Source organism: Urocitellus parryii, chromosome 1 (assembly GCF_045843805.1).
Source record: "Urocitellus parryii isolate mUroPar1 chromosome 1, mUroPar1.hap1, whole genome shotgun sequence".
Taxonomy (NCBI): domain Eukaryota; kingdom Metazoa; phylum Chordata; class Mammalia; order Rodentia; family Sciuridae; genus Urocitellus; species Urocitellus parryii.
The window spans coordinates 107,039,000-107,056,598 of NC_135531.1; the positions used below are offsets into that span (position 1 = coordinate 107,039,000).

At 36.6% G+C, this 17,599-nt stretch overlaps 1 protein-coding gene across 1 annotated transcript in view; it reads left to right on the top strand.

The window, feature by feature from the left end:
• Nucleotides 1–17,599, top strand: part of Fbn2 (fibrillin 2) — a 217,949-nt gene that overhangs the window by 44,225 nt on the left and 156,125 nt on the right. The window lies entirely within an intron of this gene.

A 17,599-nucleotide genomic window follows, 5' to 3' on the forward strand; every position in this document is an offset into this window, starting at 1 on the left:
TTTTTATATATGGGCATTAGTGAGATATGTCTAATCTCTTGCAGTCAACCGCTGAGAAATGCCTCCAAATAAATCCCATGCTTAAATGATAAGTTTGATTTGCTCCTGGAAAATCAGGCAGAATTTTCCCTGATCAGTTATTTAGGAAGGTTCTGTTCTTGATTAAGAAAGTAGTCTTAAGGATAATGCTTTGGGATGACTTTAAAAATCTGGCATACAACAAAGGACATTTTAAGAAATCTTTCTGATCACTTCTGGTCTTCTTCCCCCTTTTAGAAGAAATAAAGCTTTACAGATAAAATAAAAATTCTCAGATTCCTTTCATTCCTCCTTTCCCCTCCTTTACCCGAGGTAGCCACTATTAAGAATTTGTGGCATATTTAATCTGTTCCTTTTTTGTTTGTTGGTGCAGTGCTGGCTGTCCACTGCAGCGCCTCACACATGCTAGGCAAGCACTCTAATGCTGGGCTGGAGCCTCAGCCCTTCAATGTTAAGATTGAAAGAGATATGAAAAAAGGAACATGAATGAGAATAAATGCACTCAAGTATGAATAATACAAGAGTGTGAAAAAAATCTGTAAAAATAAAAATGTAAAAAATCGAATGGACTTCTACACTAAACAATTACTTTTTCTGCCTTCCCTGCCCTTTGCCCATTCCATATGTAATTCCGTTTATGGAAGTGTGTTAGACAGCCCAATCCATCATAGGCTTCCATCACATATGTGGTGGAAAATGTTACATCATAGCACTCAAGTCAGACATGATTGCAGAATTGAAATGCTGTTAAGTAGCCTCTACTGGCAACCAGATTTGTCTACTCTATAAAAGAAGATTATGTTTTTGAAAAGAATTACTACATACTTTAAAATTTTTCCAGCTATTATCGCTTAAGATGTTTTAAGAACCATCACTTCCTATGAAATATTAAAATTCCCTGACATTTCCCCCTAAGACAACCCATTTTTTAATGCTTGGGGTATGTTTATAGATTCAGCGATATTACATTTTATGTGTCCCGCAGACTTACCTGTCCTGAATATTTCATTAAAGTTTTAACATAGACTTAGTGGAAATTCAGAATTAGAAAATGGGCAGACCTTAAGCTTTCTTGAGTCTGCTGCCCCAAATGTAACAGACTGCTTTCGGACTGTGAGCCTGTTCCAAGATAACTTAGGAAGTCAGCCAACCTCAGGTGGTTTTCCAAAGGGCTGTCTCTCATTTTCAGCTAGTATGCATTCTCTCTGCGACTTTTTTGGATGTCACCTCTTATGAAGTACTTTTTATTCATAACCCAAAATCAGTGGAGCCCATCTAATTCTTTATTTTTATCTTTTGGAAATGTGATGGCTGGTCTCATCCTGGCTAGTTAGTTGAAGGGGATGAGAGCAGTATTTCGCCTTATAATTATTACCAAGAGTCTTAGCTAAAGCAAGTATGCATACCATTGTAAGGGTTAAAATGAGATTTTTTTGGGGGGGGTGTGGTACTGGGGATTGGACTCAGGGGCATTTGACCACTGAGCCACATCCCCAGCCCTGTTTTGTATTTTATTTAGAGACAGGGTCTCACTGAGTTGCTTAGCACCTCACTTTTGCTGAGGTTGGCTTTAAACTCACAATTCTCCTTCTCAGCTTCCTGAGCCGCTGGGGTTACAGGTGTGCGCCACCATACCTGGCTAGGGTTAAGCCTTATTTAAACACCTTAATATTGCAGGTGACAAAGGAGAGATTAAAAAATCGAGACTGTAGGGGAGAAAACTATTCATGTATCAATGCTGTAAAATTTTAATCTAAACACACATGCAAAGAGTAATCATTGCCTAAGAACTTCACCCCCTACCTGCAAAACATGCAAATGAAAAAATTATGTAGAATCCTTAAGTTATAACTAACACTTCAAACTTAAAAAAAATATATATCCATTGTGAATAGGGTACTACCTGCTTCAATTAGGGATCCATGTTGCCAAGCAAGCAGAAACCAAATCTGGCTCATTGAACTAAAAAATAGTAACAAAAGGAATGTGATGAAAAGGTATTGAGAGGAAGAGCATGGGAAGAAGATTACCTCTACATAGAGAAGAGCGGTGGAAGGGAAAGGGAGGGAGAAAGGGAATTGCATGGAAGGTGGAAGGAGACCCTCATTGTTATACAAAATACATGTATGAAGATGTGAGGGGAAAAAAAAGAATAGCATTACCCTAGATTAGGTAGAGAGAAGTGATGGGAGGGGAGTGGAGGGGAGGGTTTGGGGAGATAGGAAGGACAGTAGAATGAAGCAGACATTATTATTACTGTGTGTATATATGTGAATGCATGACCAATGTGATTCTGCAACCTGTACACTCAGAAAAATGAGATATTATTTCCCATCTGATTCAAATGTATGATATGTCAAGGTCATTGCACTGTCATGTGTAACTAATTAAAACAAATTTAAAAAAAAAAGAAAAGGTATTGAGTAGACTGTAGGATCTTCACTCAGTCTATAGACGAACTTTGAGAATACGTGAGAGACACTGCCAACAGAAAATAGGCTGAGGTTCCTCTGGTTAGTCCCCTGTTTGTCCTTTGCTTCCTCCATTATCTTTAGTGCTGGGGAAAATTTCCAAATGTGTGTCTTTGTATGAATTCCTCCCGCTGAAACTCACACAATGGAAATTTCCCTCAAATAGGAAGGAGGTTTGGATGCAGAACAGACCAAGTATATCTACATTTTCTCTACATACTCCATGATATATTTTGAGTATGACTTCCATGAGCTTTATAAATCCATTTTTGTGGGGAGTCCAGCTTTAGAATGACACTATATTGGGAGGGAAAAGTTAGAATAATTTGGGGGGGCTCAAATACTCAAACTTTCCAGCAATTAAGATAGAGCCTTTTGGTACATAACTTTTGAGTTTACCCCTAAAATGTATGAAGGAAATCCACCCTATAGGATTTACTGTTTCCTTTCTCTATATTGACATAACCTGTCTGTAGTTACCTGGGAATTGGAAAAATTTGCTTACTGAGTAAAAACATGATCGGGACTACCCTTAGATAAAAAGTGTCCACATTGGATGTGTGAGGATACTGACAGAAATGTAAGGAAGGCATTAAGGACAGAGGATACATAGGGTGATACTGTAAAATAATAAGAATCACACTCTTCCAATTTCTGTGGTCAAGCAGAGACATGTACTCAACCTAGTAAACATCTGGTTAGGAATTTTAAAATGTTGGTTGACTCTCAGGCTGTTTTTGTGTATCTGGGACATCAGGGAAGTCTGGAAACACGTGGACGCAGCCAGGTTTTCCTCTGATGCTCATCTGTAGGCAGTGAGAGCCTCGTCCATAAGCTCAGAGCTGGACAGTCGCCGTCTTCTGCACCCTGAATTCCTTCCTACGAGGGCCTGCTCTTGGTGGCGCGAGGCAGAGTCTCCTGCCAAGGAGATGGAAGCTGCAGGTAGATAATCTGAAAACCAGATAACTTCACAGCCAATCAGAAACCGATGGCGATGCTTTTGCTGTCAGGTCAGAGCGGTATTGCTGGAAGGGAGACTTAAATCATGAATCAAAAGAGGTGCTCTCTTTTACAGACCACAGAAATGGATAAATGCTGTGCTTTTATATTTGTTCATTGTACTTTCTGGCAAGGTAAAATGGGAGGTTTTTTTTTTTTTCCCTGAGTAAAAATTATGTGGGTCTGGTATTTCTCTTTGCAAAATAATTTATTTCTGGCTGCATAGTATTAATTTTCAGGCTGTGAAACCTGGCTTTGATTCCAAACAGATCTTTGGGAAAGAGGGAGCCTGAATAATAGAGAAAATAACTCCATAAGGAAGTATATTATTTCTTGGAAGGATCCTACTATTCATTTAAGTGGTTTCTTCCAGATTTCACATCCAAGAAAATTTTATCCATATATTATGAGTAGGATCAAAGCCACAGTGATGTTTACGTAGACTTTCCTGCCTCCCTCGTCCTTCATCTTGCAATGTTCCTGTAATGGCATAATGAAATAAAGCACAGGAAAGTGTTGTGTCAACTGGAGGGCTCTGTAAGTTAGTTTGTAATGGCCACAATAAAAAGCATAGCGGCCAGGTGTTGATCATTTATTAAGAGCCAGACCCGGTGCTGGGCACTGGAGGTTTTTATCTCTTCCCGTGCACATATCCACCATCATGTGCCATGAAGTGTTCTTATTACACTGTACTCCGCTTCCAAAATGAGTGAAGGAAACTACTCAAGATCATAGGAAAGTAGTGGGTGAAGCTAGAGTTCGGTTTGAGTCCAGAGCTGTCTGGCTCCCACCCCTGCTCTCAGTCACTGTGCTTCTATTCAGAGGCACAGAAGATGGCACCTGATCTGTTGAAACTCCCAGTAGCAGAAAAACTGCTTGAAAACCTCAGTATCATGTGGAGTAAACCTCATGGTCATTAACAGCTTCCCTCATCTCTTTATCATTAATGCTCATTCTGTGAGTCAGCCATTTTTAATGATATTAGTACTTTATTATTAAATCATTACTTAGCTATAATTAACCTTATTTTTAACTCCATGACCAAAGCATATTAAGAAATAAGAATAAAGACACAATCTTGGATGCGTTCTTAATCCTCTTCCCATATATGACTATTTTTTTATTTGTTCTAATTAGTTACACTATGATAGTAGTATGCATTTTGACACATCATACCTAGATGGAGTATAACTTCTCATTCTTCTGGTTGTGCATATGTAGAGTTGCACGGGTCCTGTAATCATATATGCACATAGGGTAACAATGTCTGATTCATTCTACTGTCATTCCTACCCCTATGTCCTTTCCACTCCCTTCACTCCCCTCTATCTAGTCCAAAATACCTCTATTCTTCCCCTTCCCCTATTGTGAATCCACATATCAGAAAACATTTGGCCTTTGGTTCTTTGGGATTTGCTTATTTCACTTAGCATAATATTCTCCAGTTCCATCCATTTACTAGCAAATGACATAATTTCATTCTTCTTTAAGGCTGAGCAATATTCCATTGTGTATATATACCACAGTTTCTTTATGCATTCATCTGTTGAAGGGCACCTAGGTGTCCTGGTGCTCCTTTTCTGTTCAATTATTGATTCTTGATTTTCTTCTTGTGCTTTCAGAGTCTTGTTAAGGAAGTCAGTTCCTGAGCTGACATGGTAGAGACTTGGGCCTACTTTTTCTTCTGTTAGGTGCAGGGTCTCTGTTCTAGTGCCTAAGTCTTTTATCCATTTTGATTGTGTTTCATTAGAGTGAGAGAGAGGGGTTAAATTTCATTCAGCTAAATATGGATTTCCAGTTTTCCCAGCACCATTTGTTGAAGAGGCTATCTTTTCTTCAATGTATGTTTTTGGCACCTTTGTCTAGTATGAGATAACTATTTATGTGGATTTGTCTCTGTGTCTTCTGTTCTGTTACCATTAATCTACAGGTCTGTTTTGGTGACAGTTCCATGCTGTTTTTGTTACTATGGCTCTGTAGTAGAATTTAAAGTCAAGTATTGTGATGCCTTCTGCTTTGCTTTTCTTGCTAAAGACTGTTTTGTTGAATCATCCATTTTTGACTAATCTCACCACTTTTAGATTTGGGCCAGTATTTACATTTGTGACCTTGGGCAAGTTATCTGTCTCAATGTGCTTGAATTTCCTTATCTTTGAAATGGGCATAATACTTGTATCTATTTCATAGTGTTTTTCTGATGATTAGAAAAGAAAAAAAACATGTAATGTGGGGCTGGGGTTGTGGCTCAGTGGCAGAGCACTTACCTCGCACATGTGAGGCACTGGCTTCAATTCTCAGCACCACATAAAAATAAATAAACAAAATAAAGATATTGTGTCCATGTATAACTAAAAAAGTATTTTAAAAATATATAATTTATTCACAGTCAATGTATAATATCATGATAGGTAGATAGATTGATTGATTGATTGATTGATTTGCCACTTTGTCCCATTACACATGCCACTATCACCTGAGACCAGTGTTACTGGCAAAATCCCGTTCGGGAATATGAAGCCACATGCTTTCCATTGCCAATTGTGGATGTCAGATTTTAGGCCCTAAAAGAGTATACGTAAAATGATGTAAGGAAACAGAAAAGCTTCTAAAGTATAATCAATTGTTAGTATTTTCAGTTATTAGCGGTTTAGGCAACAGCTTGGTGTTGGGGGGTGGGGGGTTCATCTGGAGGAAAGCAGATTGCACAAGAGGTGTTATTGCACCAGATCTCTTTAGGGCAGCCACATTTGAGACCACAAGGGACTCACATGCTGATAAAGTCAGATAAGTGTCTGCCAAAGGGTGTTTCATCCCACACTGGTCTTTAGGAATGCTATTGAATAAAAATATTTTATGAGCAAATAAATTTTGAATACTACCTACTGGAGTCTCCTCTTGGCAGCTAATAATGCACATCGTATGTTAAGGGCCCCTAAAGGTACTATAGGTTTACACATACCCCTTCCTCCCCCCAAAATTCTTTGTTTTACTTTATTTTCTAAAATATTTGACCACAGAATCCTTTTTAATATAATATTCCTAGTATTCTGTGGTCTTCCACTAGCCATATTTTAGGAAATACTGAGTTAGACCATATTCCTGGATCCCAACGCAGCAGGTCTATTTTGTAGTGAAATGCTCTTGACTCCTAGCATCTGTCAGTTGTAGACTTCCAATTTCCAGGCAGTGCTGGACTTGGGAGAACAAGTCAGGAGGCCTAAGCTATGATGTCACATCATTTTGACTTAGAACCTGTTGCTGAAGCTTTCTGGATTTTTATTACCTTATCTGCCAACTGCGTGATTAGGTCTCATGATTTCTAAGGGTGTTCTGTCTCTGAAAGTTATTATTGATGAATAATTAAAATTTAAATAATCCTTTACAATTCTCAAAATTCTTTTAGATGTCTTTCCTTGGGTAAGTTATATATATTTTGGGAAGCAGACAGCAAAGTCCAGCATCTACCTAACACTGCAGGCTAACTGGAAGCTAACTGAGTCACGCACATTTACCTTTTGTAAATAGTGTGCCTGGCTTCTTAAAAAAATTGGTCAGAATTTTCTGTAATCAAACACCAGTAAGGCAACCTTATTCATATCCCACTCTCTCAGAGAACAGAATCTCAAATGCTAATGTGAAACTCTTTTTTTGTTTTTTTTTATCTTAACTACCTCATAATTCCATAATGTACTTAAATTTTATTGCATTTTCTCCAAGTCCACCTAGTTTTAAACATAAAGCATTGAAACTGCAGAATGCTGTTTTGTTCTCCATTTCTCTGTGATCTTGGGAGATGACTATTTCAATGTATGTCAATAAAACTTTCTGGACTGATGGAAATAATCTTCATGCTGTCCAATACAGTAGCCACTAACCACCATGTGGCTTCTGAGCATTTGATGTGTGGCTAGCGTGACCGAGGAACTGAATATTTATTTCATGTAATTTAAAATTTAAGTTTAAATTGAGAAAGCCACATGTGGCTTAGTGGCTACCATTTGAATCACACAGCTATACATGATAAAAAACCACACTAGTGTGAAATTTTATAAACCCCATATTTCTAAAATAGTCAATTTCATGTCACAGATTCTACAGCTAAAAAAACTGATCCTTCTGTATAAATAGCACAACATGTCGTTTTCTGGTGATCAGTTAGGAGCCACGTTTACCTATAGGCTTTCTAGGCTAGGAGTATAGAAATTTTAGGTTTGCACACAGTAGAACACAAAATAAGCAGCACAAACCTCTAGCTCTGTTGAACCTAGTTGAAATAATGGTGTGCTTAGACCATGTATTTGATCACCTTGATAAATGGGCCATGGAAGCCAAAGAACATGCATGCTCTGTTTTATCTGGTGCAGAATTGGAAATACACTTATTAAGGCAGTTTGATTTTTTTCTCTATTTCTGTTGTTACTGATTTACTTCATTAAATCAAGAATAAACATTCCCTTATGTTTTGAGAAGTTTTTTTTTTGCTGTTTATATTTACTGTACTTTTTAGTGTATAGATTTTAAACACGCTTAAGGAATTTTAGTTTTTATACTCATATAATATTGATTTTTTACTCAGTTAAGGTACCTGTTTTTGAATTTCAACTTCTCTGATACTGATTGTTGCTACTTGTGCTTCATTATTATTTTCCCTAATTTTTCTTGGCTGTTTTGTTTATTTTTCACTCTTGTCATTTCATCTTGATGATTTTCATATTGATAGACTATAGCTGAGTTTTATTACTTTAATCCAATCTATCCAGGACTTCCTTGTTTGATTAAAAACTAAGCTTATTCATATTTATTATGATGTCAGTATATTTGGGTTAATTTTCATCCTTTTGTTTTATACACTGAAGTCATTATATCTTGTGGTTTTTCACCTTTTCACCTTTGCTGGCATTTTGGTTTATTCTCATCTATTTCATTCCTCTACTTCTGCTGCCCTTCTTCCTTACTGAGAAATTTCGCTCTGCTCTTTATTAAACTAATGGGGACATTCCTATCTTTCACCATTGTATTGAAACCTCAGCTCCTGTCTTAGGGCTTTTATATAATACCTTAATGAAGTAAAGTTATTCCTCTCACCTCAGGACATTTTACCTATTCAGTACTCCTGGTCCAAAACCGAGATAATAAGAATCATTTATTTCCAAGCCCTCATTATGGAAGATACCTACCCTACCTCACAACTCCTGATGATATTATTATTCAAGTTAATCTTATTTTATGTTAATCTTAATTTTATATTATCCTGTGACTCTCTTTTTTTCCTCAAAATTTATAAATTTACAATCTAAATGTTGTTTTCACTGTCTATGCTACAAATAAGAATAATGCTATTCTGTTTCATCTCCTTCAAAGATAGCCTGCTCTTTCTCTATGGAAATGGAAAGGTTTTTTTGTTTGTTTTGTTTTGTTATTTTCTTTTAGTTTCAGAGATGCAAGGTTTGGAGATTTCATGAGGTTCTTTTCTTGGGTATATTTTTTTAGCCACCCATGAATCATTGTAACCTGAAGATTTAAAGATATTTTTAAGACCAGAATTTTTTTCCTGATATTCCCTTATTATTTTTCTATTTGTGTTTTTATTTTTAAGTCTTATTTTGTACTTCATATTATTCACATCCCAGGCTGCATACTCTCATTTGTTACTTAGAGTATTCATCTCTTAAAATTTTGCCCCCTTGTGAGCTTTTCCTGACATCTGATCTTCCAGACAATTAGTTTAACTAGAAGTAATGACCATCCCTATTTCTGTACTTTTTTTTTTTTTGAGACTGAATATTAAAAGGGTTCACTTTACTGAACCTCAGAGAGAACCTTTTAATCTTTCATTTTGTATTTATTTTTTCATGAGATGAGTTTCTCACTACCAATACCAGTCAGGCTATAGAGGTTTCCGTGTGAATTGCAGATTTGCAAGGTTGTGCAAGATGGGATACTGTTTTTAAATACTGAGCTGGTATTGCAGTACTGTGACATTTTTGTTAAGAAGTTACAAGGGGATCTCTTTGCTCTTAGCCTCCTCTGGTGCTTATGTTTATGGAACGTTTGTAAGGTTCCAATCACAAAAGCCAGGAATGATTCATTTCACCAGTACAGATGACCACCAGTGCCAACAGGATTCATTGACCATCTGCTGTTCCTCTTGTAGTTACAAGGGCAGGGCTTCTCATAATCTTACTTGTTCCATATGGGGCAGACCACTCAGAAAACACACCAAGTCCCAATTTTGTCCAAACTGGACAGTCTTTGTTAGCTGGCCAGTGACTGCTCTCTGCAGGACCCAAAACTATCTCTGCAAGGAACATTGCCTGAGCATTGTAAGACATTTAAAGGCAAAACCCACATCCAGTTTGACGTAGCAGCAAACAAACAGGAGTACAGAAGCTGAATTGAGTAATTAGTGAGACAATGCAATGTCCATATTCATATTTTCATTCTGGGTACATTTGATATTTCCCACAGGACTTACCATAATCATAAGCAGAAGGGAAGTGGATTAAGAATTATCCTAGTTGAGTACAAGTTTAAAAAGAATGGTTACTAACATCTAGACAATCATTCTCTGACAAGGTACATTGTTCAAGAAAAAATGGGAACCAAAAAGAGAACAATTTTACATTGTATAAGAATTGCCATTTTGTGTTGCCAAACATGCTATGCTAAGCAACTATTGATAGGTATAGAGGTGGGGTGTTCCCATGGGAGAAGCCTTTCTTATATGACATGGAGTCGTGGAGTCTGTTTGGTCATTACCCATATAGCCTGGCCCATAACAGTTCTTCAGCATTTCCTGAAACTCCTGAATAGTGGAAACCCCAGTAATGAATCACATGGCATTTGCTCTTGTCTTAGATTTCAGCTCATCTAGTAAAATGTTATATTGGAAGTCTTGTGTTGGGATAGACAGGGAGAGGGGTTTGTTCAACAGTTCCCTGGGACAGGTGTGATTTATTAGGTTTGATTGACACTGTATCATGTCACTCATTGATTAGGGAAGACATTTCAATAAGAATAGTACATTGAATCCACATTATTATATAACATCCCCCCCAGCAAATTGTGTGTGACACTTTATTCATAATCACCCTAATCCATCTTGTGATCTAATTGTGTCTGATCAAGTGGTATATAAAATCTTTTCAAGCACTTTGCTTCCATTTGTTGTTTCTGGATTTTATAATGGATTAATGTTTGGTAAATACTTATCCCCTTTCTCTGAAATACATTGGGGACTACTTAGCTATTGAAGATTTTTCTTAGATACTATAAAATTTGTACTCCATTGATTTGACTTGCATATGATCCATTTTTGTGTTAATCATTTACATCTCTGGACCCTTAATAAATCATGTCAAAATATTTTTGTCTCTTTAACTTTCTTTTGCAAAAGTGACAATATTCCTCTGCTTTTAAATAATCTTCTTTAGTTTTTAATCTTCAGCATTTTTTTGTTGTCCTTAAAAGTAAGTTAATTGGGTTTGCTCTTGGGAGAGTGAGCTTCAAGTAGGCCATGAATTTTAGGACTACATCTTTGATGGCCTTCATCCTTATGAAACATGACATCAAAGATAGCAATTTTGTTTGCACCATTGGCCAGCACCTAATTATCCTTCCTACCTCTTCATTCTTTAAGTGCCCTTTGATGTCAGATGTAGCCTTGTGCTTTGAAAGACTGTAGAGAAAGGTGAAAGCAGTCCTTCTTTTTGCCAAGTGCACATTCCACTGAAGTATTAAATAATGGCATTATGTTAGAAATAAAATGCAATACAACTGTGGTTATTAAAGTAATTACTCATCTATTTGCAGAAGCAAGTCTTTAATATTTCTCTTGGTATACAGAGAGATCAGTTCTCCTGATATAACCAGCTAGATGGAGAATCATCTTTGGGAGAAACCAGAAGAAAAGCAAAACTGGGTTTGCTAGTTGGGAGTTAGGAAGTTATATTTGGAGTCAGGATAACGCATCTGTGGGGTTGTGACTATGCTCATTAGAATGTACGGAGTTTTGGTCTCTTAGGAGAAGGCAAAGTTACCCAAACCTGACAGTGCAGAAAATTTGTGCATGGGACGGAATGAACACAGGATGAGTGGTGTAGGGGTATATGCACTCAGTTGCTTTTGAGTGAAATGAATCTCGGATTTGAATCTCTGATTCACCCTTTTCTAGCTCTTTCATGTTCCCATATTACTTAATCTCTGACCTTTAATTTCTTCATTTGTACAGATGGCAAAAATATTTTTAGCATTTAGGAAAAGTTATATAATTAATAAAGAGGAATACTACAAAAAGTACCTGACACGGAGTTATTTTTTCCCTTAATATTTAAGATATTCACACAATGAGTTAATGTCAAGTCAGCAATGCAGATATCATTTTTCAACCATTAAAGGAATAAAAGTTAGGCTGCTTGTGTCTGTTCATTGTTGGAGACGATGTGAGGAAGCCAAATGCCTTCCACACTACTGTAGAGAGTGTGAATTGGTGCCACCTGTTCAGAGAGCAGTTCTGCAGAATTTGTCCAAATGAACACTTGATGCAGCAATTCCAGTTCTGGGAGTTGAACTCACAGGAGAACTTAGAGTGTGCTCAGGAATGCCTATGCAGCACCATGGGCACTTGTAATAACAGCATACATATCCATCACAAGGGAGTGCTCAGTGCTGCATGGGGGTGTTTTAGTGCCCTCAATGGTGATTGTATAAGAAAAGGACCCAAAGTTTATTGTGCTGTTTAAAATGCAGGCTTGCCAATCCCCCCCTCCAAAAAAAATGCTGAATGTTTTCTCTGATATAGGAGGCTGACTCATAGGGGAGTAGGGAGGGGGAGCATGAGAGGAATAAATGAATTCTAGATAGGGAAGAGGGGTTGGAGGGAAAGGGAGGGGGCAGGGGATAACAAGGATCCTTGATAACAAGGATGGTGGAATGTGATGGACATTATTATACAAAGTACATGTATGAAGACACGAATTGGGTGTCAACATACTTTATATACAAATAGAGATATGAAAAATTTTGGTATATATGTGTAATAAGAATTCTAATGCAAAAAAAAACACAAAGTAATACATGTATAAAGACATGAATCGGCGTGAGCATACTTTATATACAAAGATATGAAAAATTGTGCTCTATATGTGTAATAAGAATTGTAATGCGTTCCACAGTCATGTATTTAAAAAAATAAAATCAATTAAATGAAAACAATGCAGGCTTGCTTAATTCAAATGTAACTTCAAACTCTATCCCTTCAGCATTTTATTTTTATTAGTAAATATTTAAATTGTGATAAAATTATAGGTAAATGAAGCTTAACATCATAACCACTGTTAAGTTTGGGGCATAAAGTACATCCACATTGTTGGGCATCCATGGCCACCCTCCCGCCACAGAACCCTTTTAACTTATAAAACTGAAATCCCCTTCCTGTTAAACAGTAACTCCATACTCCCTTCTTCTTTGAGCGCCTAGCAGGCACAATTCTGTCTGTCTATGAATTTGACTACTCTAAGGCCTTGTACAAGTGGAATCATATGGTATTTGTCCTTTTATAACTGGCTTATTTCATTTAGCATAATGTCGGCAAGGTTCACCAACATTGCAGCATGCATCTGAATTTCCTCCACATTTAAGCTTGCACAATACTGCATTATATATATTTACCACATCTTTCTGCTGATGGACACTTTCATTGCTCCTAACTTTGGGTTTTTGCAAATTGTGCTAATGCCTGAACCTGGGTGTACAGATGCCTCTTGAGTTTCTAAAGTCTAACAAATTTTAGTAGTCATTTTAACACCATTAGACAGTATTTTGTTCTATTTTCATACATACTTCAAGAAACACCTACACTTTTTGAGCTGTTTTATACATTGAATATATCTGATACCTTTCATAAGTACTTCACGGTGCACCTTCAGAATCTTCACAAGTACTTAGATATTCCTTATAAGCTAGTAAATTTAAAGCTACATATATAAATACTCAAATATAAAAAACTGAAGTTCACTGAAGTAATGCAGTTCTGTGTATAAACATAGTGGCATGTTAGCTTAAAAATCACTACATTAAGTTACTTATTTATTTTAACTTGTGGTTAAAAGGAAGTCTTATGGAATGCCTGATAGGTACATAATGTCTGCAGATTACTTAAAGCATAGATATTAATTCAGTGATCTTAATTCTCTTAAACATTTCTTTACTTAATTCTACAATTTCCTGAAGTTGAAAGATGCTTATCTATCAAGGAACACAATTACTTTATCAGTCATTTGAGTTTATTTAACACTATAAAGATTTATACCCAGCATGAAGCTGTCAGTACAGACATCCAGGGCAAGTCTTACTGAAACTAAGGAAATTCTTATGTCATCCCATATAATTTTGGGCCTTTCCTTCTCTGCATGATCTGTTTATATCAGTGCTAAGAGATTTCAGTTGGCACACTATCTAGGATTCTTAGCTATAACCATAATGGTATTCATGGAACTTTATTTATAATTGCTTTGTCAAAAACTCCATTACTCAAAGGAGACAGGGAAGTGGCCAGGATCCTTAAACTCAAGCCATATACATTACACAGTTCTTCATGTACATGTCTGAAGCTCCTATACCAAATGATGACTTGTTTGTGTATTGCATTTTTTTTTGGTTCCCCAGAATGGAAATAACTGATTGCTTAAGTCTAAATATCATGTAAGTTATGAGAAATCTGACATTTTTTTCATATACTTTTTAGGATTAGGCAATTCTTTATTAAAGTAATAATGGATATCTTAGAGCCTTATCTGACTTGCAGTTACAGCATGTAAGATCTCTAACAGGGTCACCCCACTGAACAGCTGCAAGGAATGACGTTTACATTATGGTATATGTGGGAAGCTTTCCTAAATTATACAGCACAACCTAAGTTGCTGCATGCCATGATTTCATTCCTCTTAGTTAAGTAAATGCTATTACAGCCTCATGGGCATCTAGGACTTCACTGGGAACACCTAAGTCATCCATCTCACTGCTTTATTCCACTTCCACTTCCATCTTGCATTTCTTTCCTTTTTTTCACTTTCTATCTCATCCAGTGTACATTCCATGGTCTGTAACATTTCAAAATATGTTAACATCACCCTAACTCCCTCCTCTGAGTGAATTCAGTTGCCCAGAAAAAGTCACCAAATGAACCAACTGGTCTGGTGATAAAGTCATATTGTTTCTCCACCATAGCAAGGTGCTGGGTGTCACCTGTGCATTGGGTGGATTTTCGGGTCAACTCACTCTTCTGTTATCTTCAGTGCCATCTCAGTGAACCTCCAAGACCTGACACCCCACTCAACCCCACCAAAGATCTCTTACCACCTCCTATTTCATAGAAAAAAATAGAAGGTATCAGAATATTACTCATTTTCCTCCACCATGTAAACTCGTCTACATCCCTGGGCTTCCTACCCTTCTTCCCGAAGTCTGCAATAGAAGATTTTCTTCTCCTTTCTGAGGGAAACTCCTCACAGTGGCTGGCTTCACACTCAGCTTGACGTAGTATATGATTTCTTTTATACGAATTGTCCAGAAAAGGCAAATTTATAGCAGCAGAAACCAGATTCGTAGTTGACTGAGACCAGGGATAAGAATGGGCACCAGGAATCTTTTGGAGGTGATGAAAATGTTCTGAAACTGAACTGTGGTGAGGTTGAACAATGAAAAATATTTACCCAAAATCACTGAATTTCACTGGTGTACTTAGGTTATGTGAAGTACACCTTAATCAAGCTCTTTTTGGGGGGTGGGGGTGGGGGTGGGGGGAATAATCAGCACCCAAAGTTTTTTTATGAACTTGTTGATTGACCAATTGTTAATGTAAATAAAAAGTGAAATGGTATTAAACAAGTCCAAATGCTGCATTTCACTCAGATGTTAGGAAATCAAAATATATTTATGTTACACAGACTAATTTTAAACAATATATTCTTGGTCATATAAGGAAGGATATAATCTATTTCCAGTCCACTGGCTCCAAGATACCAAGTACATGAGAAGTTCTTGCCTTTCATTCTTTGCTAACACCCCTGACTACAAAGGGTTAGCTTGGTATACAATAATAGTTTGCCCATGGTGAGACTCAGAGGAAAACAATGCATGACCAATAACAACCAATTAAGGTATTTTTAGGAGTATTTTGTGTTCATAGTTAAAACACAAGTAGAGTTTGGAATGAGATGTTTTCATCTGATCAGGAAATTTAAATTCCTTTTTTTATATTCTAGCATTTGTTCTTACACGTTACCACTTCTTGAATAAGCAGGTATAGTTGTAAATTTAAACTTCAGAGTAATTAGGCAGGCACAGTGGTGCATATCTATAATCCCACTGATTTAGGAGGCTGTGGCGGAAGTATCTCAAGTTTGAGGCCAGCCTCCACAATTTAGCAACTTAAAGAGATTATGTCTTAAACTCAAAAATAAAAAGAACTGGGGATATATTTCAGTGGTAAAGTACCAGGTACCTAAAAAATAAAAAATAAATAAAGTAATTAATTGCTAACCAGAAAACAAAATATCATCATTTAAGAAAATAGATTCATCACACTTTTTAAGGGGGAAAATGTAAGCAAAGAAAAATTAAGAAGTGGTAAACTCTATTTCTGGGATGGGAGTCTGGTGCTACCTTAATCAGTGCCTTCAACACCAGAGGTCATTTGCAGAGGACAAACAGCTGTCTGTGTCCACATATTTCCCTTCTCCACAGAGACCATGTTAAGAGGATATAATTTTAAGAAGCTACAATAGTTAGAAGAAAGAATGTGTCTCCTAGAAAGTTGATTTCCTGAAGAGAGGGGTTAGAGGGAGGTTGTGCAGACTTCTCTCTGGGAATCCAAGAAGTGTAAGAAGAATATGAGCCTAGTATTTATGCATGAATATAAAATTAAAAAAATATATTTTTGTGAAAATATAGACTTTCCCCATATATTCAGAATTTAATACAATATGTAATTTAATATTTATTTTAAATGACCAAACAGTTATTGCCTGAAGGACAATAGAATAGATTATTAAAAATGTCTGACCCAGCAATCTGTGGTATGGGAAGCGTGCTTATTTATAAGTTGACATATCTTCACGTATATGCCAGAGATCGTCTTTTTCAAAAATATGATTTGCAGCCAGCACATCTGCTGTTCTTATGCAGGGGATTAAAATGAGCTATTTTTGTTGAAGTTCAGCTGCAGAGTAAAAGAACATTAAACCAATTGCCAAAAAAAGTTACCTATTCTTGATTTTGTTTCTTTATATTGAGCTTTGAAAATATTCTTTTCTTCTAAGAAAAAGCTTCATTATCCATCAAAAAATAAGTTTTTCACTGCTTTCCATTGTGTTTTTGTCATCCAGCAGCATTTTATATGCTGTCTTCACCTTCCTAACTTAGGGTTTTGAGTGTAAAATTATTATCCAAGATTGGTTTTCCCAGTAACAATTTTTCAGGAAAATCATATGAATATTATTGACTCTTCTTTTGAATATGAACTTGTTTTGTTCTTACAAAAATATGTAATAAACTTGTTCTAGCTTTCCTCTTTAAATGGAATAATGTCTCTAGTATTCCCTATATCATAAGCCATGCCTACAGTTTTTGTAAGAAAGGTTAGGGGTTGGGGTGCTTTATCCCCACATTTCTGTTGTACCTAAAAATCCCTGGTACCTAAAAAGTAAAAAGCAAATGTAGCAAATGTTAAGGTCAGTCCTCAAGAAACTGACCTTTGTGTGATTTCTTGTGTCTTTCAAAACAGCAACAATAGAACTCAAATTAAAAACTATTTAGTTCATTATTTAGTTTTGTTTAATGAATACTTGCTGATCATCCTAAAGGTTAATTGGAATAAATGATAGCAGGAAGAAGAGTAGAGTAAAAATAGTCAGCACCAGTCTCAGAGTTGCTTGCATCCTAAATCAGTCCTTAAACTTTAAGATGCACATGGATCTTCTGAATAGCTTGTTAAAAGTGCACATTCTGGATTTTGAGACCTGGAGCTGGGCCCGAGTCTGCATTTCTAGCCAGCTCTTCAGAGATACAGAGGCTGCTGGTCCTGTGACCAC